A 23,662-nucleotide genomic window follows, 5' to 3' on the forward strand; every position below is an offset into this window, starting at 1 on the left:
GAGGATGAATAAGCTGCTTCCTCCTCGCAAATAATTCTTTCTTCTTCTTTTAACCAGGGAGGGCGGCACTCTAGCGCCCACTATCTACCGGCCGCCACTGGTTTCTAGCAATCGCAATGGTTCCCTGGTTGTCCTCATAAACAACAGTCTTCTGGTATACATAGGTGTCTATCCCTTCGAGCAGTTGTTCCAGGTAGATGCACTCCTGTATAGTCATAGCTAGAGCCATATATTCGGCTTCACAAGTTGATAAAGCCACGGTGGGCTGTTTCTTTGTTTTCCATGAAACCAATGAGCTGTTTGGGTTCAAACTCACACAGTATCCGGTGGTACTCCTTCTATCTGTGGTGTCCGCTGCCCAGTCTGCATCACTGTAGGATTTAAGCCCCAGGCCCTCGCTGCTCTTTCTGAAACACAATTGTCTGTCGGTTGTACCTTTAAGATAACGGAAAACATGTTTTACCGTAATCCAGTGCTCCTCTGTGGGATCAGCAAAATGCTGTGAGAAACGTACTCACTACAAAACATAGGTCAGGGCGAGTACATGTCATCAAGTAGATGAGGCTACCCGCTGCTTCCCTGTATATTTTCACATCTGTCAGTTTTTGAGCATCTTCCTGGTAGTCCAGCTTTTTATCACATGGTGTGTCCCTTGTCCTACATTCCTGCATGTTAAAACGTTTCAGAATCTTTTCCACATATCCCTTCTGTGATACTGTCACACAATTGGCAGACTGCTCAAAATCCATACCTAGAAAGTGTTTTAACCTCCCAAGGTCTTTCATCTTAAATCTATTGGAAAGCATCTCTTTCACCTGAGCTAGGTTCCTGGTGTTGTCTGCCGCTATGATCAAGTTGTCTACCCAGATGACAATGATCACTTTCCCTGACTCCTTCGATTCCCTCGAGTAAACACAGGGGTCTACTGGGTTCTGTAGGAAGGCATTGTTACATCCCAATGTATATATTCCCCAGTGTGTGTCTCCATGTGTGTGTGTTCTCCATTTTTGTTTCCTCCCCCCAGCCATTGTTCCCTCCACCATTGGTCCCTGCCAGGCCTGCCCTTCCATTATAGCAGCACAGCACCGATTGGTGGATGGTTTTCCAGACTCCAACACTCAATCAACACCACCCAATCATGGATCACCACACACCTGTTAAAACATGGCTTCTCACTTCAGTCTTTCTCTCTCTCTGGCATAAGGCTAGGCCTAGTGTTACTTTGTGACATTGACATTGACTTTGACATTTGCATTTCGTTTATTGGCCTTTGTGCTTAGTGGAAATTGCCTTGTGTGTGTATGGCCACAGAGAGAGCATTGTTAGCTATAGTTTGTTTTTGTATATATTCTGCCTTTGTTGTATGTATCATTGATGTGTTTTTCTCTCTTTCTCAGGAAGCACAGATGGGGTGAGCTGCCATTTCCTTTGGATATTGTTTTCTCCTGTTTTGGTTAGGTAAGAGTAGTTTAGGTAATGTAATTTCTTTTACCATAGATTAGATTAGTTGATTTGGAGTATAGTGGTGTTTGTTTGTTGTTTTGGCCTGGGCTCACCCTTGAGCTACATGTGCTTCCTTTGCCTCTCAATAAATATCATTGTTGTTTACAAACATGGTCCATCTTTTCTGTCAACCAACTGTTATGTTACAGCCCTTTACCCTTAGACACACAGGGGTCGTAACATAAATGGGGGCTCGTCCGGGATTTCTGTAAACCCGTGTTCATTGTTGGTTGATGTATTTGGTGAACTGTGTTTGTTTGCACTTGTATAGTAAATAATTTGTGTTTAAAATGGCAGTTAGTACTTTTGATCTGGGGAAATTCTTGAGCAATCCTACTTGGGAAGAGCTGGATAGCTGCCGCAAGGCAGACTTAGTGGCGATTGCCACACATTTTAATATCTCGGTTCAAAAGCATCTTAAGCATGATATCAGGTGTCTTGTGGTAGATAAGCTGTTGGAGCAGGGGACGCTTGTTTTACCTGTGGTCTCTGATGAACATGCAAGTCCTCCTGGTGAACCTACTGAAGCACAGCCTTCTGTATCTGAGGAGAAAGCTCATGGTGAAAGTGCTGAGAAGGCAGGTGTGAAAGTCACATTGCCACATTTTCACTTGGCTCTCCTGTGTCAACTGGGTCTCGAGAAGGGGCCCAGGTCAAGGTTAGAATAGCACGTCTCCAGATGGAGGCTCAGGAGAAGGCACAAGCACGTGAGGCGGAGTATCGGCTTTGTAGAATGGAGCTTGAGGCAGAAAATGAAAGGGCTGTTAAGGAACTCTCTTTGATAAATGGTGTGCAGCAAGCAAGGCCTCAGATCTTAACTCTCTGAGAGAACTCATTCTATTAGAAGAGTTTAAGAATCGTTTGCCAGAACGTATTGTCATTTACCTGAGTGAGCAGAAAGTGTCCACTCTGCAGCAAGCTGCTGTATTAGCTGATGAGTTTGCGCTAACCCATAAAACTGTGTTTGTAGATAGGCGTGACTCGTTTCCCCCCCATGATTTCTCTCAGAAACATTCTGTCCCCAACCATTCAGAATTCACACACCCAGACGAAAAATGTCACCTCCACGCTCAAAAGAGGGGCGGACATGTTACTACTGTCATAAATCTGGTCATGTTATTTCTGACTGTTTAACATTGAAATGTAAGCAGCAACCGTCCTCTCAGAACTTTAGGCGACCCAAAGGGGTTGGTCTGATTAAAATGGCACCTGGTTCCGATCGACAGATGCACAATGATCAGGATGTTCTCGATCCTTGTTTCAGGCCATTTATTTTGAAGGGTTTAGTTTCCTTGACAGGGGATCCAAAAGATCAGTGTACAGTTCAGATCTTACGAGATACTGGAGCCTCACAATCCTCTATCCTCTCTGATGTACTACCTCTGTCTGAGAAATCTTCCTGTGGTTTAAGTGTCCTAGTTCAAGGTATTGAGATGGGTTTCGTGCCAGCCCTGTTACACTGTATTCATGTACAATCTGATTTGGTCACTGGTTTCTTTAAAATAGGGGTGAGACCTTCCTTGCCAGTTAAAGGCATTTCCTTTATCATGGGAAATTATTTAGCTGGAGGACAGGTGAACGCTGTGCTGGAAGTGTTGGATCACCCAGACACAGATTCTCTGCCTGATGTCTTGTCACAGAACTTCCCTGAAGTTTTTTCTGCAAGTGTTGTCACTCGGGCTCAATTGAAAAAGATAGGTGATAAAATTAATTTGTCTGACTCTGTTTTTGCTTCAGCTTTTGTCAGGGAGGAGTTGCTGGCTCCAACTTCTGCTGACAAACCACCGACTCATAGTAAGGTACCCCCACAGACAACTGTAACTAGTTCCGACGCATTGAAGTTACCCGTTACTCGTAAAATGCTAATTACTGCCCAGAAGGCTGACCCTTCTCTTGCAAAATGTTTCTCTTCTCTTGAAACAGAACAGAGGAGAGAGTTGCATTCTTATTTTGTGGATGAAGGAGTTTTGATGCGTACATGGAGGTCTCATGGTACTAGACTGGCAGAGCATGCACAATCAGAGATAGGGCTACCAGATCAGGTACCAGACTGGAGCACTGTCTATCAGATTGTTGTCCCTGCAGTTTATCGTCAGCATGTACTGTTCTTGGCCCATGACCACTCTTGGTCTGGACATTTGGGAGTCACTAAAACATACAACAGAATACTTCAACATTTCTTTTGACCCGGTTTGAAGTCCGATGTAGCACAGTACTGTCGTACCTGTAGTACTTGTCAGATCACCGGAAAGCCAAACCAGGTAATTCCACCTGCTCCCCTCTGTCCTATACCAGCGGTCGGTGAACCATTTGAACATGTCATAGTTGACTGTGTTGGTCCGTTGCCAAAGACCAAAGCCGGCAATCAGTTTTTGTTGACAATAATGTGTACCGCCACCCGTTTCCCTGAGGCTATACCTCTTCGCAGAATTACAGCGCCTGTAATAATTAAGGCTTTGACGAAGTTCTTCTCCACGTTTGGACTGCCTAAGGTAGTACAAACTGACCAAGGCACCAACTTCCTGTCTAGGTTATTTGAGCAAGTGTTACAGTCCCTGGGTATCCGACATATAGTGTCCAGTGCCTACCACCCTGAAACTCAGGGGGCTCTAGAACGTTGGCATCAGACATTAAAGTCCATGTTGCGTAAATATTGCTTAGACACAGAGAAAGATTGGGATGAGGGTGTCCCCCTTGTTCTATTTGCTGCGCGAGAGACCATACAGGAGTCTCTTGGTTTCAGTCCTGCTGAGCTAGTTTTCGGGCACACTGTTAGAGGACCTCTGAAAGTTCTTAAAGAACGGTTCATGTCAAAGGGTGCCAGCACACCCACTAATGTTCTAGATTTTGTTAGCCAGTTTCGAGAGCGACTGCATCAGGCGTGCTGTCTCGCAAAAGAAGTGCTCTCTTCTTCCCAGAGAACTATGAAACGGCACTATGACGAGAACGCTGTTTCTCGATCTTTCCAGCCAGGTGATAAGGTTCTAGTCCTGTTACCTATACTTGGTTCTGCTCTTTCCGCTCGTTTTTCCGGACCGTATGCAATAGACAAGAAAATAAGTGATACGGACTATGTAGTTCGCACCCCTGATCGTAAACGTCACTCTCGTGTTTGCCACATCAATATGCTTAAACCATATTTCTCCAGAGATAGTCTGCAGGTGAAGACCTCAGACCAGACAGCCGGACTGGCCGTCTCTGCTGTTGCCTCAACTCCAATAGTTCCGGACTCTCCTAACGTTAGTGGTGAGGATGTAGATGGTTTAGATTTGCGCAATGCAGCCCATCAGTGTGCTAGATTGTCCAACACTGAGATGTTATTGAACCTGCCCACTCACTTAGCACACTTACCTGAGGAGCAGCGAGAGGACATCACAAATTTGATTCAGGCCTACATGGCTCTGTTTGGTGATGTTCCCTCCTGTACTTCTGTATTGGCCCATGATATTAATGTTAACAATGCTGTGCCTATCAAGCAACATTAACATCACCAAGAGAGCCATGATGCAACAGGAGGTTGACTATTTGTTAAAACATGGTTTAGCCAAGCCAAGTTGCAGTCCCTGGAGTTCACCTTGCTTGTTAGCTCCCAAATCGGATGGAACTCCTAGATTTTGTACTGATTTCTGAAAGGTAAATGCTGTCACCGTGCCTGATTCCTTCCCACTGCCCCGCATGGAAGATTGTATTGACAACCTTGGATCTGCCACCTATGTTAGCAAACTAGATTTGTTGAAGGGTTACTGGCAGGTCCCTTTAACCCCCCGTGCCTTGGAAATCTCGGCGTTTGTTACTCCTGACAATTTTTTGCAATATACTGTAATGCCTTTTGGAATACGTAATGCCCCGGCCACTTTCCAGCGACTGGTGAACCTAGTCCTGGCTGGTGTTCCAAATTGTAATGCCTATCTCGATGACCTGGTTGTCTATTCGACCAACTGGCGTGACCACATGACAACCTTACAAACTGTCTTTGACCGCTTAGCTGGAGCCTCCCTGACCCTTAACCTTGTCAAGTGTGAGTTCGGCAAGGCTACGGTTACTTATCTTGGTAAGCAGGTAGGACAAGGACAAGTGCGTCCGGTGGATGCAAAAATATCTGCAATCACAACTTTTCCAGTGCCTGCTACTAGGCGGGAATTGCGTAGGTTCCTTGGTATGGCTGGGTATTACCGTGGTTTTTGCCGAAACTCTTCTTCTGTCGTCACTTCTCTCACTGGCCTGTGTAGCCCGTCCAAGCCATTCATTTGGACAGCTGATTGTCAAAATGCATTCGATGGTGTTAAAGCTCTCTTATGCAGTTCCCCTGTTCTCTCTGCTCCAGATTTCTCCCTGCCGTTCCAGCTGGAGGTGGATGCCAGCGGCGTGGGAGCTGGAGGAGTGTTATTACAGGAGGATCACGATGGTGTCAGTCACCCGGTTTGTTATTTTTCCCGGAAATTTAACAAACATCAACTAAACTATTCCACTATTGAAAAGGAGACTTTGGCTGTTGTATGCGTTGCAACATTTTGAGGTGTATGTCGGTTCGAGCGTATTACCAGTGGTAGTATACACCGACCACAACCCATTGGTATTTCTGTCGCGGATGTACAACCACAATCAGCGCCTCATGCGTTGGGCGCTCATATTGCAAAATTATAACCTCAACATAAAGCATAAGAAGGGGTCTGAGAATGTGTTGGCGGATGCTCTATCTCGGAATTAAACCTCTCGTGCGGTCGACTTGTTTGTTGACTGGTTCATTGTTGTACCGACTGCTTATTTAGTTTTTTTCATAGCCCTTTACTTTGAGGTACAAGTTATATCGGAGATGGGGATCTCGTTGTTAAAGAAAAACATGTTTTGTTGGTGTTATGTGTTATGTGTCAAACATGTTTTTGTCTTGTGTATGGGGGTGTTACATCCCAATGTATATATTCCCCAGTGTGTGTCTCCATGTGGGTGTGTTCTCCATTTTTGTTTCCTCCCTCCAGCCATTGTTCCCTCCACCATTGGTCCCTGCCAGGCCTGCCCTTCCATTATAGCAGCACAGCACCGATTGGTGGATGGTTTTCCAGACTCCAACACTCAATCAACACGACCCAATCATGGATCACCACACACCTGTTAAAACATGGCTTCTCACTTCAGTCTTTCTCTCTCTCTGGCATGAGGCTAGGCCTAGTGTTACTTTGTGACATTGACATTGACTTTGACATTTGCATTTCGTTTATTGGCCTTTGTGCTTAGTGGCAATTGCATTGTGTGTGTATGGCCACAGAGAGAGCATTGTTAGCTATAGTTTGTTTTTGTATATATTCTGCCTTTGTTGTATGTATCATTAATGTGTTTTTCTCTCTTTCTCAGGAAGCACAGATGGGGTGAGCTGCCATTTCCTTTGGATATTGTTTTCTCCTGTTTTGGTTAGGTAAGAGTAGTTTAGGTAATGTAATTTATTTTACCATAGATTAGATTGGTTGATTTGGAGTATTGTGGTGTTTGTTTGTTGTTTTGGCCTGGGCTCACCCTTGAGCTACATGTGCTTCCTTTGCCTCTCAATAAATATCATTGTTGTTTACAAACATGGTCCATCTTTTCTGTCAACCAACTGTTATGTTACAGCCCTTTAACCTTAGACACACAGGGCTCGTAACAGGCATGTGTGAAGCATCTCGTTCCAATTTCGCCCAGACTGTTTTAGGCCGTAAATGGACTTTTCTAGCTTACACACCAACTTTTCTCCTTCCTTTTCGTAACCCTCGGGTTGTTCCATATAGATCTCCCTATCTATGGGTGCGTGCAGATAGGCTGTCTTCACATCCATCTGATGTAGAATCAGATTGTCCTCAGCTGCTTTCTGAACCACTACCCTTACACTGGTCAGATTGGCTGTGGGGGAGAATGTTTCACCATAGTCTATCCCCTCCCTCTGGCTGAAACCCTTAGCTACAAACCTAGCTTTGTATTTATCATGGCCTTCAATTCCCTCCTTGATTGAATACACCCATTTTCCTCCCACTGTCTGTCTGCCCTCCGGTAATTTGGTGAGGGTGAAGGTGTGATTGTCCTCTAGGGACCTCATCTCCTCATCCATCGCTCCCTCCCATTTACTTGCTTCAGGGGATATTACGGCCTCTTTAAAAGTCTGCGGGACCCCACTGACTACCCTGTAGCAGTAATCAACGGTGATGGGGGTACTGTCCTCCTCGTCACTCCCTTTTCGAGCGTAGTCTGTCAGATACTTTGGGGGCCTATGTTCCCTCGAGGGGTACCTCCCACTGCTTGGGGCACTCGGCGCCACTCTCGGGTGTTCCTCATCACCGCCCTCTGGGGGTGGCTGACTGTCTACCTGCACGCCTGTGTCGGGTACACTGGGCTGATGTGTCTTGGTTTCTACACACCTTACTCTGAAGTCCAGCTCTCGCTCCTCCGTCTGTGTTCCGCCCTCACATGTTGTCTTTGTGACAAATTTGACTAGTCTGTGTTTCTGCACTATCCCTTTGCTGGGATAATAGACCAGGAGAGCGGGGCTTCATTTGTCGTGCCCCACAAAGAGCCCTTTTACACACCTAGCTTCCCTCTGTTCTGCAGGTACGCATAACACTCTGATCCAAAACGGTGCATTCTGGCTAGATTACCCGTCTTCCCTGTCAGTGCTGTGTATGGGGTGGTGCCTGTGTGCTTATTAAATTACCTGTTTCTGGTGTAGGCGGCTTCTTGTACCGCATAGTGCCATAGGCTCTTAGGTAAGTTACTGCCTACTAGCTTACACCTAGCCATCTAGAAAAGGGTGCGCCATTCTCTCTCTGTCACTCCGTTCTGGTGTGGGGAGTATGGGCATGACGTCTCGTGTCTTATCCTGTTCTTCCTCAACAGTGATTGAAACTCCCTGTTTGTGAATTCGGTCCAGTTGTCAGACCTCAAACATCTTACTGTTCCATAAGGGGCTACTGTATATCCGCCAGGAATTTTTCCGTGGCCTGGAGTGTGTCGCTTTTTGCTTTAAGGAAGTAAACAAACACTGCCCCTGTGTACACGTCTGTAAAATACTGTACATATCTAAAACCTCCTATGGACTCGTTCTTTACTGGACCGGCAAGTGGTACTTTTACTTTTTCCGTGGGGTTCCTGTTTCTTGATTGGGCAAACTTCCCCTTTATGCACACGACACATTCTTTATCAGGTCTGCGCTTATCGCCTTCAATGTGCATGCCTTCCGTCACCGTTTGCAGTTTCAGTAAATCCTCGTAATTACAATGACCCATAATCTCATGCCACGTCTGAATATCGTGGCTGACGGTTACTTTACACATGTTATTGTCATTACATTCTGTTTCCAGGTAATACATTCTCTGATACACGTCTATGTCAAATTGTATACCGTTGGGCTCTACAAGAACGTTTTACTTTCCATGAAGGACACTCTGGCTCCGTTCGCAGCAGCAGCCATTACAGAGAATAGTCCTTGTGGGAACGATGGCACATAGAGAGCGTTCCTCAATGTCACTGTACGTCGATGCCCCCCGCTGTCCGTGAGGTATACCCGTGCGTCCCCTCTTCCTCTCGCCAACCCGTGTATGCATCTTCCGTCTGCCAGCTCCATGCTGTGTCCCTCCGGGCGGAAGGTTCTGTCAAAGTTCTTGAACAGACTCCTATCGTTGACGACGTGGAATGACGCACCTGTGTCCACAATCAGTCCCTTCCTGTGGGCCTGTTGCAGATGCGTTGGCCTAGCGGCGTACGCGTCTGCGCCCTGGGGATGAGGTCCTCTCGTTCCGTCTCGCGCCGACCATCACCGCCATCTTGTCCATGCGCGTGTTGCGCGCCCTGGTCGTGTTTCTTCCTGCACGCTCTGCCTGCATGCCGCTGATCTGCAGGAGCCACACCGGACACTCCTTGTGCAGTTACTTCTCCGATGGCCTTGCTCTCCGCATCGCCAACACGCCAGCTCCGTCGTAGTTGGTTGTGTATCTTCTGAGGCCTAGAAGTTCCTTAGCTTAGCCTTGAACTGTCCCAACGTCATGTTCGTAGAACCGTGTGTTACCAGGAGTGTGAACGGTTTGTACAGTTCCGGTAGTCCTCTCATCATCATCGCCATCATTAGCCCATCCACTCTGTTGACGTATTCAGTCACAGTCTCGGTTGGTCCCTTCCTCAGGGTCGTCAGCGCTATTTAGAGTGCCATGACTTGGGGTCTTTCTCGCCTGATGAAATGTTCTCTCAGTACCGCCAGGCTTTCTCGGCCTCTGTCTTTGGTGTCGCGGAATATCAGCCCCAGGCTAGTGTCGTCGAGCATCGACGCTAAGTCACAGTATGCACTGGCATTCCCTTGGTTGTCCAGGGCTTGCTCTTCCCCGGTCAGTTCTCCCGTGGGGGCCGTCTGGATCGTTTCCGTCAGCCCCGTACCGTGCATGTAGCATAGCATGCGCTCTTCCCAGAGTTCATATTTCTCTGCTTTTCCATTGAATGGTGGCCCTTTGTTCCTCCGTCTGGCCACCACGCGTTCCACGGTGGGATTCTCCCCCTCACCTCCGCCGTGCTCAGCATGCTCTGTCTCCCCCGGCGCCACCTCTTCGGGGCTCTGGGTCATTGCCTTCCAGCGGCTCCCGGTTGCTGCCTTCTTGGCTCTCCTGTGGGTCTTCTTGGCTTTCATCCTCTTTGTGTTCTCGGCGCTATCCTAGCCTATAACTCAGCTAAGCTTGATACAGTACCCAGGGCCGCCTCAGGGGGTGTGCGAGCAGTGCGGTCGCACAGGGCCTTGCGGGAAGGGGGGCCTAAAAAAAATATATATATATTATTATGATAACAACTGAGCTATTATTACGTTTTTAGAATAGTGTTCCGGGCTCTTCCCGGACCCACAAGGTGCAGGATCTATTCAGCACTATTCAGAGGAGCGAGTGGATGTCTTTTGAAAAGCAGCATGGAGCAGAAGAAATTACACTGTGTGCCATAAGCTTGTTATCAATACCAAGTATGATGGTTATGTCAACTTTGCCAAGACGAAGAGGATGTTCGGCAGATGGACTGAAGATGAAAGTTGTTGCATGTTAGAACCTTAAGTCAGGCTATAGCTATGTCGGCTAGTACTAGTAGCAATTAGTTGCTAAGTTATCGAGTGCTAACGTGTGGCAGATAAACTAGGACTCCCAAGGGACTGGTACTTTTCATCTCCACGGAAAATGCGTCGATGTCGTCTCCTTCCAACTTTGCCATTGATACTGCGTTATGGTGAGTTTTTCATGCAACCTATTCTATTCCCGCCGTTGAGCTCTCTCTCTCTCTCTCTCTCTCTCTCTCTCTCTCTCTCTCTCTCTCTCTCTCTCTCTCTCTCTCTCTCTCTCTCTCTCTCTCTCTCTCTCTCTCTCTAAAACACAGTGCTTCCCAATCCTCTCCTCGAAGCACCCCAGCCGTTCCATGTATTTGTTAAATTCCACCACCAGCACACCTGATTCAACTTAACAAGCCCTTTATTAGTTGAATCAGGTGTGCTGGTGGTGGAATTTAACAAATACATGGAACGGCTGGGGTGTCTCGAGGAGAGGTTTGGGAACCACTGCTCTAACACACACACATACATGCTCTCTCTCTAACACACACACACACACACACAGACATGCTCTCTCTCTCTCTAACACACAAACACACATGCTCTCTCTCTCTCTTTCTAACACACACAGACATGCTCTATATCTCTCTCTAACACACAAAATGACATGCTCTCTCTCTCTATCTTTCCCTCTTTCTAACACACACACACATATACATGCTCTCTCTCTAACACACACACACAAACAGACATGCTCTCTCTCTATCTCTCTCTTTCTAACACACACAGACATGCTCTATCTATCTCTCTCTCTTCAATTCAAATGGGCTTTATTTCACATCCTTGTATTTCTCCCAGTAGGTATGGGAGTTTTGAGTTATTGTCCATGTTTTCAAAGTCTCTTTGGGTGTTTGCAATTTGTGGGAAGTATATGTCTTGGTATAGTGGGCAGGTTGTTAAGAAGTGGAGCTCGGTTTCCACCTCATCTTGTGTGCAGTGGGTGCATAGTCTGTCTTCGCTTGGGAGCCAGGTCTGCCTATGGCGGCCTTTCTCGATGGCTAGGCTGTGCTCGCTGAGTCTGTACCTAGTCAAGGATCTTCTTAGTATTGGGTCAGTCACAGTGCTCGCGTTTAAATCTCGCACAGGGCCTCGCATTTCTCCCAGGTGGCCCTGACAGTACCTCCACTATTTTGCCCCGGCGTTACCTGGGCCCATAACCTGTTAACAGAACTCGCTTTTGGGGCGTCAATAATGTGGTCAAGAGGCATGGATTGTGCCCGAACTGGCTTGGTTTCTTTTAATCACATGGTGGGAGCATTTTACACATGAGTCCTCTCTTACTGAGGAACTGGAGAAGAGAGAGAAGGGGGAGGAGACATAGACACTTATACTCGTCATCTGGTAGTACTCCAGAGTACCTCCGCCTAGATAGGCACTAGTGTGAACAGTTACCTATGCAGTTAGACATTTACTAACAATCCCACACAGAGACTCTTGCTTCAACAACGGGCTCTCATATGACGAGCCTGGGAATAAAAAAAAGTCAATTCTGCTCTTTATGTAAGAGGGGAAGACAGCGGTTTTCCCAGAGAGACCTCAATGTGAGTAAAACAATTGACAACAATTGGACTAAGTAGACTAAGAAGGCTCCTCTGAGGAGGCTCTCTCACTGAGAGGGAGGCTCTGAAACTCTCTGAGGAGGAGGCTCTGAAAATCTCTGAGGAGGCTCTGAAACTCCCCGAGGAGGAGGCTCTGAAACTCCCTGAGGAGGAGGCTCTGAAACTCTCTGAGGAGGAGGCTCTGAAACACTCTGAGGAGGCTCTGAAACTCCCTGAGTAGGAGACTATGAAACTCTCTGAGGAGGCTCTGAAAACTCAAAACGGCCCAATATACACTACTAGTAGGGAGCAGAGCAGAAGAACCAATAGTCTTGACTGCATTGCATCACCTATCCTTTACGATGACAGCGGTCTGTAGCCCAGGCCCTGTAACTCATGGACATGTCTCTTGGCCAATAAGAAAACGTGCCTGTGATGTCTTCAAATGGCCGGGGGAATCCCCTGTCCCACCTACCCTAATTTGGTGTGGTAGACAGGGAAATCCCCCCCCCCCCCTGTGACGAGAGAACACCCTCGTCAGGGAGACTGATAAGTAGAAAGGCACAACCTCTCGGCCAATCAGTTTCGTAAAGGATATAACTATATCCGGGGGGAGGTTTATTCTGTCCACCCCCCTCAACACCTCACCCCTGATACGATGCCATAAAAAAGCAGAGCCGTGACACCAGTTGCATAGCGCGCTACATGAAAGCACAGACTTACCTGTAGAGTAAAAGCTTTACATCATGCAAGCCAACCTCAGCCGATAACCTTGTTTGTGTAAAAGCAAAGAAAAAATAACAGACAGAAGAGAGGGACTCAAAAAGTCCTTGGTTCACATGCTACATATGTACAACTCTGTAAGCTAACAATAGCACACCAGTTGCGGACTCAAATGCTACGTTTTAACCTAAAAACGTATTTCATGAAACACACACAACATCATCATACAATGAAGGCGTCAAGTTCACTTTTTTTTTTTTACTTCATTTAAAAAAAAAATAAAAAAATTCAACAACATATACAACAACAATACATTTCAACCTACAAAACTATAATGACATAATATAAAAAAATTTAAATGAAAAATAAATAGACAAAAATGAGAAAAGAAAAAAGGGTGACATGGGTCGTTCGGTCCATTCTATATTTACATTGTTTATTTACATTTCCTTTTATTTTCTTGTTTCCTTTTCATTCTTCTGTGATGTCGTTCCTTTTCTTCCTATATTCCTCCCACTTTTCCCATTTTGACTAAAATGTCTCCTCTTGCAGCCTCAGCATATGTGTGATTCTCTCCATTTCCTGTATCCCCTCTATTATCTCTTTCCATTGTTCCTTCGTCGGTGCTTCTACTCTGTACCACAGTTTAGTCAAAGCTTTATTGGCTGCTACTAATAGTATCTAAATCAAGTATTTGTCTTCCCCCTGAATTCCTTCCTGTGATAGGTTCCCCAGTGTTAGATTCTGATCTATCAGCCGGTATCACGAAGGTCTGTTTGGCTTGTGTTCTCATCTCCATCCACTGACTCTGCGTTTTAGTATTTTATTCCCCCGACGTCTCCTCATACTGGCTGATAAACCTCATCATTCCCCGTTAGTGCAATCCGCAGCATAAGTATTCACCACCTCCATAAGAATTCGACCCTCAGACAGCATACCTTTCTTGAAAGAGCGTTGTTTATTAAATAAACAGAAACCTCAGCTCAGTTGTTATCATATTGTATTGTCATTGCTATCAGTCCAATAGTGGCTCAGGCCTGGTCGTTAGCCAAAACCCTCCTCGTGTTAGCCGAAGCTAATGATGATGTGGCATCCCACCCCCCCCCCCCTCTCTGTGATGAGAGGAGGGAGGCATCTCTCTTGGTCCTTCTCTTCTGTGTGATCTCAGTCCTAGTCTAGTCTGCCTTAGGATCTTCGTCATAGCGACGGCCTCGCCCCTCTCCTGGTTGTCATGCAACGCGCTGTCATGACAACTGCTAATAACCTTTCACACACATTAAAACGCTGTTTCTAATGATGTCAAACCTCTCCCTCGCTCTGTGCCTGTGCCGTTCGTATAAGCTTGTTGATGTGCTGTGGAATGCAAAACATTCTGCCCGCTGCTCCTGCAGTCTGCTGCTGCAACCCCCCTCTGCCCAGTTTGACTAGAGATAGACACACATATGCAAACCCTGATGCAAACCCTGATGATAATGGTAATGATGATAATGGTATTACTATATATCAGTTATAAACCAAATATACATTGAAAAAACACTGTTTTCTTTCACTCCCCCCTTGATTCTAATCAACCCTTCAGAATCATAAATCATTATTTGGTTTTTCAATTAATAACATCAATGGATCTGTACCCCTTACACGCACCACACCTAAACCAGTATGGATAAACAACAGTCAGGGAGGAGAGAGAGAGAGAAGAAAGAGAGAGACACAGATTTGCAACTTTTCAGACAACACACCTAACCCCTTTCGCCCCCCCTTACTCAGGTACACCCAACGTCAAATCAGGGCGCTCCCTTCCCTCTATTACAGTACACCCCCCATCTTGCCCCGGTCCCATCTTCTAGGGCCAAGGGCCTCTTCCTGAGACGGATCCCTTCCTGAGCTGGTCCCCGTTCCAGGGCGCGGTCCCCTAGGCAAAAGTGTCTCCTCTGGTCTGCTACTGCCTCAGTGCCTCTGGCTGTCCTATCCACATCTGCTCTCCCACCGCCGCCGTCTCCTCCCTCTCGTCGTAGATGATCTGTGTACCAGGCTGCAGTGCCTGGCCCCTGCTCAGCTGTCTCCTATCTCCAGTCTGTCTCCTGGTTGAGGGTCGTCTCCACCACTGTCGGTCATCTCCAGACTCTGAAAGCAGAAAACCAACACCATCAGTCTCCTGTACACAACTTCCCCTTGTTTTTCTATTAGTCTACCACCTTCTCCACACCCATATCTGTCCCTGTTTGTCGTCTTCCGTTGGATTCTGATCAATCAGCCAGTATCACGTCTTCGTCTGTTTGGCTTGTGTTATCCTCTCCATCCACTGACCTCTGCGTTGTGTTTGTTTCTCTCCGACGTCTTCTCATACTGGCTGTACAATCCTTATCTTTCCCCGTTAATGCAATCCACAACCATAATAATTCACCACCTTCGTAAGAATTCGACACCTTGACAGCATAATACCTTTCTTGAAAGGGTGTTGTTTATTATATAAACAAAAAGCCTCAGCCCAGATGTTATCAGTTTGTATTGTCATTGCTATCGCCTCTTCTGTGTGTTCAGTCCAATGGTGGCTCAGGCCTTGTCGTTAGCCAAAACCCTCCTCGTGTTAGCCGAAGCTAATGATGATTTGGCCTTCCCCCCCCCCCCCTCTCTGTGATGAGAGGAAGGAGCCGTCTCAAAGTCGTTCTTCGTCGTTCTTGGTCGTTCTTGGTCTGCCCTAGTCTCAGTCTAGTCTGCCTTACACCCGGAAACACTGTCAGATTTATAGGATCTTCGTCATAGCAACGACGGCCTTGCCCCTCTCCTGGTTGTCATGCGACGCGCTGTCATGACAACTGCTAATAACCTTTACCACACATTCAAAACGTTTTCATTACTGTCAAACCCCTCTCTCTCATACCATTGTGCCTGCGGCGGTTCGTATCAGCTGTTGATGTTTTGAGCGCAATGCAAACATTCTGCTGGCTAACACTGACTGCCAGCCACTAGACCACTATTCGTCCACCGTTCAACACGTGATGATAATGGTATTACCCTCTTAAAGCTTGTCTCTATATATCAGTTATAAACCAAATATACATTGAAAAAACACCGATTTCTTTCACCAGATAAAATACCTAGCCTGCCTGGGGTATTTCGTATCCTACTATTTAATTTATTATCTCTCCTATCTCTTCCCAATAGTTTCTTATTTTCTGACATCCCCAGAATATGTGTGGTTCGCTACTTCTTGTCCACATTTTCTCCAACAAGGTTTCTGTGCAGGTGTGTAATTGCCCTGTATTTCTGGTGTTATAAATAATCTAATTATGTTTTTCGACCCAAACTCCCTCCATATCATTGATCCTGTGGTTTATTGTTGTATCTTACATGTATTATACCATTCCTCCTCTGTTATCTCTATTTCTAACTCTTTCTCCCACTTTTCTTTTATATACAAGGTTGTAATTCCCTTACTGTCCATTATTGCCTGAGATAGTGCTGATATAACCCTCCCCTTCCTTCCTTCATATGATTTTACCATTATCTTAATGACCCCATTCTGTTCTTTGTCTCTGTCTTGTTTTTTTCTTTGTTATAGTAATCTCTAATCTGTAAATATCTAAAGTGGTCTCTATTCTCTAGTCCGAATCTTTCTTAAAATTTTTGTAGAGTCTGCATCTCCCCTACTTCTATCATTGTACATATTGCTGTTATCCCCCCCCCCGTTCCCATCTTTTGAACCCATGGTTGTCTATACCTGGTTTGAATTTGTTGTTGTGTGTTATCCATCTCAGTATCTTGGATTCTTTTTCTAGCTTGTATTTCTTTACTATTGTGTTCCATAAGTTTATAGTGAATTTGGTAATTGGGTCTAGTAGTTGTTCCTGTCTTCTGAACAGCTCCCTACTCCTATTAGTGCCTGCACTTTGAATCCCTCTTTTTTGGTTTCTATATCTTTCCATTTGGCTTCATAATTCACATTGCAACAGCATGCTACTGTCCTAAGCTGTGCTGCATAGTAATAGCCTTCTAAACTGGGTACTGCCATTCCTCCTTTCTCCTTTGGTAGTTGTAGAGTCACATATCTGATCCTTGGTCGTTTCCCCCCCCCCCCCCAAATTAATCTTGATACCTGTCTATCCCATTCCCTGAATTGTTGTTGTGGTATTAATATAGGTAAAGACTGAAATAGGTATAATAACCTTGGTAATATGTCCATCTTAATGATTTCGATCCTTGACCTGAAATATAGGGGCATTACTGACCATCTTTCTATGTCTCTCTTGATTTTCTGATTAATCTGTGTATAGTTTGCCTCATATAACCCCTCCACCACTCTTGTAATGTTCACCCCTAAGTACTTGATCCTGTCCATGTCCCATTTAATTTTGTATTTTTCTTTGATCTCTATCGTTGGTGTGTAGTTCAGTGCTAAAGTCTGTGTCTTCATCACGTTGAGTCTATACCCTGAGTAATATCCATATTCTGTCAGTAAATCCATCAGTGTCGGAAAGCTTGTGTCTGGTTGTCTCATATATACTATCACGTCATCTGCAAACAGTCCCAATTTATGTTCTGCTCCCCTTATCTCCACTCCTTTGATGTCTTTGGTCTGTCTAATTAGTTGAGCCAGTGGTTCGATGAATACATTGAAGAGCGTCGGCGAAAGACAACAACCCTGTCTGGTAGCTCTCTCTAGTTTAATCCTGTCCGTCAGACTGCCATTTACCTTAATCCTTGCTGTCGGTTCTCTATATAATGCCCTAATTGTTTTCATAGCGTTTTTGTCTAATCCAAATGTCTCCAATACGTTATATAGAAATATCCAGCTTACACTGTCGAATGCTTTTTCTGCATCTAGGCTAACTAATACTGCACTTCCTCCTTCCTTTTGTATATCCTCTACTATCTGCACGTCTTCCTTATGTTATCCTGTGTGTTGTGAAGGGCCAGATTAAAGTTGAGAATCTGCCTTTATTGTTTTATATACTTTGTATATTATTTATATATATACGGAATATCCCTTTACCTACGTTCAGACCAGAGTAATATTCGCTCTCCTTATTGGATAGCACCCTAGGCTCCAGGCAGTCTCGCACTCAGACAGGTGCAATGGGCGAGTTTCAGCCATGTCAGAACATGCCCGGAGACAGTGTATTGATACCAGACAAGGACTGAGGTTTGGAACTAGATTGCCACTTAAGTATATATGCTGGCGCAGGTGTGCCCAGCAGTAGTTCATTCAGTTCGTCTAAAGCAGCAGTGTGACAAGTTCGGTAACATTGAAGTGAGCAACCGTGCGTTGAGAACATGTGCAAAAAGTTTAGTGAAGTAACGTCAAGTTCGACCTAGTTTAATGTGAAGTAAATAGTCGTTCATTTATTGTATATCGTGCAACCCAGTTCGTTCGTGTGTAGCATTGGACATGTACACAGGAGAATCGACGTCGGCGATTGCAGAACCATTCCTGGTTGGATTATATTGATTTGGGACGTGAGAAGAGCATCGTTGATTTCCACTATCGTTTGGGATTCAACCTCGTGAGGATTACAACTCGGGCCTGCCTCGTGGACGGGGCTGGCTAGCTGTCATCAATGCTGTCGGGCATTTGGATTACAATTATTGCTTTTGCTGCTGATCAAGGGAGTTTACAAGGACCGACTCCTGTACCTGGAGTCTCTTTATTCCTCATTGAATCAGACGGAGTACCCGAACACCTCTACCCTCCAGGCCTTACACCCTGGAGGGAACCCATTGTCTCCAGTCGGTACCAGTGTTGCCCTATATAATTGCTACTATACAACAGGTGGCGTCAACTTAGACCCATCGTAGTATTCCTGCTATTCTTAGTGACTCATGCTCTTGACTGACTTTACGTATATTCTTCGCCATACAAGCGCAACCCTAATTCTCATTCTGTAACCTAACGTTGCCTAATAATAATAAATTACCCTCAAATACTATTTCTGTGTCAATGCCGTGTTCTTGTGGGTGTTCACCATCTATATTTGATGTACTGTCTGGCCAGTAATTAAAGTACATAACTAGCAGTGGTTTAATCTATCACAATCTTTAATACAGTCAGGGTTTTGTAACCCCTCAGTTACACTGTGTCTGTCTTCCTTTAATGAATCCGGTCTGGTCTTTGTCTATAATATCTGTCATAAATGTCTCAAATCTATTGGATATTATTGATTACATCTTGTAATCTACATTAAGTATGGGCACTGGTCTGAAACTGCTACATAGTTCTCTATCTTTCCCTTCTTTTGGAATTGTAGTAATTATGGCTTCTTTCCATGAAGGTGGCATTGTGCCTTATTTCATCGTGTGTCTGAATGCTGCTTCTAATATGGGGCTCAGTTCTTGTCTAAAAGTATTGTAGAATTCAGAGGGGGATCCGTCGCTACCCGGTGACTTACTCTTTCTTTGCTTTACTGATCGCATTCCCCACTTCCTATTCTGTAATATCTGCATTTAATATTTCGTTCTGTTCCTTCCCTATCGATGGTAAATAAACATTTTCAAAAAATTTCTCTATCTCCTCTTCTCCTGCCGCTATCGGTTGTGTGTATAGTTTCTTATAGTATTCTTCAAATGTCTTCTCTATTTCAGCTGGTTCTCTTAGTATTTTGTTTGTGTTTGTGTCCCTTATTGTGTGTATTGTGTTCAGTTTTTGTTGTGTTGATTCGCCTAGCTAAAAGTCTGGTCGCTCTCGGTCCTCCTTCATAGTATGTCTGTTTCATGTATCTAGCTGTCTTCTCTATTTCTGTCAGCAGTTCTTTGTTTATCTTTCCTCTAACTTCCTTTACCTCTCTAAGTGTCTTTTGGTTCTTTGGGCTTTGGTGTTCTTTCTCTAATTCTTTCAGTTTCTTTATCAAGTTCTGGTATGTCTCTATTCTGGCCTTCTTGAGTAATGCCGTCTTTGCTATACATTTTCCATGTATTACTACCTTTAGTGCATCCCATAACATTTTTGGGTCTACCTCTCCATTATCATTTTCTTCTCTGTATCTAATTATGTCTCCTTTTACTTCATTAACCAAACCTTTGTTATTTAATAGTCCTACATTCAGTCTCCAAACTGTATTTCTCCACCTACTTTTAAGATTCACTGTCAGACATATTGCGCTATTGTCTGATATGTCCGTTACCCCTATCCTGCAGTCTTCTACCCTGTATCTGTCCCCTGTTGTCATGAGAAAATAGTCTATCCTTGAATATGTTGTGTGTGGATGCGAATAATGTGTGTATTCTCTATCTAGTGTGTGCATTTCTCTCCATATATCCATGATTCCTAATTCTGCCATTTGTATATTCATATATTTGCTAATGTTTGTCCTCCATTTCTTTGTGCTTGTCGTGTCTACAGTATGTCATAGTTCAGTACTACATTAAAATCACCTGTACATATTAGGACCCCTTCCCCTTCCATCGCTATGATATCAAAGATTGTTTCAAATAGATATTTCTCACTTTCTGGTGGAGCATACACATTCACTAGTGTTACCATTTGACCTTCCATTTTCCCCTTGACCATTACATACCTCCCCTCTTTATCCCTTATTTCCCTGATAATTTCAAACTTCACTGTGTTCTTAATTAGTATAGCTACTCCTCTTCTAAGGTTCTGTTTAAAATAACTATAAAACAGATTATCATACCCGAATCTCTTCAGCTTTTCATGTTCTTGTGATATTAGATGTGTTTCTTGTAAGAAGTTAACCTGCGCCACTTCTTTCTTAAGTTTCGTCATCACCTTACTCCTTTTGATCGGACTATTCATACCATTAACATTCAACGACACCATTTTGATACCCTTAACTTGTGTCATATTTCTTTTCCAAATGGTCTCCTGTTCTACCCATGTCACTTAAAATAATATTTGTGGTTGTAGCCTCTGCTATCCCTGTCTGATTTATATACATATAACCATAATAAACATTAACATCAACATTAACACTTGGAACTTCCAAGGTAGTTGAGGGTCTCAGTTGTATCCCTCTTTCCCCCGCTGGCGGGTGGGGAGTAGTGGCTCTCCTAGTATGAGGGCTCCCCCTAGTGGCTAAAAGATTTGCACTATACATGTCCAACTTGTTCTGTGTGCGACCTCCAAGCTCCCGGTCATAATCTCTGCATTAGTCACTTTCATGTTCCCGTCTATTTGTATTATGTGTCACGTGTAATCCTGTGGTTCTTTCATGTCTGTCTCAATAAATCTCTTGAATCTCCATGTCCTTTTTTATAACTTTTGGTATAATTATCTTGTATGTACTTTACCATCTTTTCATTGCGGTAAGTCCTTTTCATGTTTATATTTACTTGTATTGTGTGTGTCACATGTATACCAGTCTAATGTGTATTGTACTTACCCTTCCTTGGATCACCGCGTCCCCTCTCGTCTCCTCTCTGCTCTCCTTCAGCGTGGTCATTGGTGATTGAAATCTGATTCCTTTCTCTTTCAGAGTATTTTTTATCTGAACATAGCTCCAACGTTTTACAGCCACCTCTGTTGAATAGTCATGGTCGAAGGTTATCCTCTGTCCCTCCACCTCCATCTTCGTCTGCCAGGCTGCTCTGAGAATGTTTTCTTTGACTTCGAATTTCAAGAAATTAACTATAACTGCTCTCTGTGGTCTGTTTATCTGTGGCTTCGGCGCTAGGGTCCTGTGTGCCCTTTGAATCCCTATATCGTCGAGGTCTGACATTTCCAATTCTCCTCGAATTAGGTTGTCTACATATTTGGTCATCGAGTCTCCTTCTATCCCTTCTCATTACCCATACTCGTATATTATTTCTCCTTGACCTCCCCTCCATGTCCGTTAGCTTTTCTCTCAACATGTTTTGTTGTTCGAGCGTCGGCGTTAGAATTCCTTGTATTTCTGTATTCCATTCCTCCCTTTCAGCTGTCCTGTCTTCTAGCATCCTTATGTCTTTATCTTGTTCCTGTAGTTTTCCATCAATTGTCTCGAGTCTCTTACTTATTTCTTCTCTGAGCTCGTCCTGACCCTTCTTTAATTCTTCCCTGAGTCTGTCGATGTTGTTCTGGATGTTCTGCGTGTTAGCTTGGATGCTAGTCTGTATGCTAGCTTGTAGCTCCGCTACCCAAGTGGGCATCTCTGCTCTGTCGCCCTGCGTCATGCTAGCTTGAATTACCTCCTGCGTCACCTCCTCATGTTGATAACTTTTCTCCAGTGTTTGCACTTCTTCTGGGGTCGCTTTTCTTTCGCTTTTTCTCGTGTTCATCCTTCCTTTTCTCTTATATCCTTGAATTGTCACTTTTTATTTTGTTTTAGATAGTTTTACTTCCTTTTTTCGATATTCTTTGACTGGGAGCTCTTTTCTATGGCCGCTTACCCGAACATCTCAAACCGGAAGTCGTCAAGTTCACTCTTACCACGTAAGAAAAAACACTGGCTTAGGTAGAGAGAAAGGACATAAGCCCCTGGCTAAGTGCTAGAACACAGGCAAATTATACACAACAGCAACCAAGCATATTTCAGAGAAATACAGCGAAGTAAACACATTTGTTAAACAAAAACATTCCCCCCCTAGGAGGGACCCTTTGTGTTATCAACCAAAAACATTTGGGGGGGGGGGGGGGAGTTGGGCATAAGTGGTAACGTGTCCTACCTGACCCCCGGGCGCAGGACGATTGGCCGCAACACGGTGGTCCACCTCGTTGACGAGGCCTCTTGCTGGCCAGTAGTGGCGATGGCTGGAGTCCTGCCGTCCACCCCGTGGTGCAGGCTGACGACATCCTCTGCCAGAGATGACGCCGAATCAGAGTGTCCAGGGCCCGCTACCTCCCCACGGCTATCGCTAATGGTTAGCAATAAGCTAACTGCTAACTCCAGCCCTTACAAGCCCACCGTTAGCTACCGACCAACGGCCAGCTACCGGCTAACGGCTCGGTAACAAAGGAATCCTCGCCTGGAGCTGGCTGTTCTGCGGGGCTGTATGCCTGAGCAGCCGACCCCGCACAACTGACACATCCATTTAGACCGTACGCCCCCGCCGCTCACCGTCTCAATTGACGTGAGCGAGCAGAGGCGGAGAGCCCGCGCCCCAAAACACCACCCACCAGAGGCCGTCGGATCCAGCTACACAGCCGGAGAGCAACGCTGGCGGGGGAACTGCTCAGCGGCACGCACTCCCCTCTGGGCGTCGCTGAGGCTCACCTGCCTGCTACAAGCGTGGAGCAGGAAAGCCCCACTATGCCCCGAGGAAGCCCGAATGTGAAGCGCCGGTGGAGGTCAGAATAATCCTCAGACTCTCCGGTGGTGACGACATTATCCTTTCTTTCTCCCGTAAATTAGTGAGAGAGGGAAAAACAAAAGACAATGCCAACACAGCTCCTATAACTAAACAAACTACTTTAACCTGTTCCACCTGTGGAATATTTTCAGAAAATCCGCCTAAAATATATACCTAGGTAAATGGAATATTGCTCCACTTCTACAAGGTCCATTTGCATATTCTTGGTGTAGAAGGGTGGATTATCCCTGCTTATGGGAGTAGTAGTACACAGCCACCTGGTAGCAGGATACTATAGAGTTGGATCTATATGTACCCCCGTCTTTGGCCCTGAACGTCGTTCTGGAGGGCGTGCAGCAGGAGTGGATGGGCCCCAGGATTTACTAACTTGGGGGATGGTACTCTGGTCTCCCTTGCCTTCCAAGGCGGTCAGCAGTAGCTCCCCACACACTCTCACTTCCCCCAGTACCTCCGACAGCCCTCCCACACCCGGTGACTGTCAGTTCACTAGTATTATTGGGCTTCCCTTTAAGCAGTACCCTTCCTCGACCACCTGTATAGACCCTTTAATTAATATGCTGTGAAT

Source organism: Notolepis coatsorum (genome assembly GCF_963971535.1).
Source record: "Notolepis coatsorum genome assembly, chromosome: 11".
Taxonomy (NCBI): Eukaryota; Metazoa; Chordata; class Actinopteri; order Aulopiformes; family Paralepididae; genus Notolepis; species Notolepis coatsorum.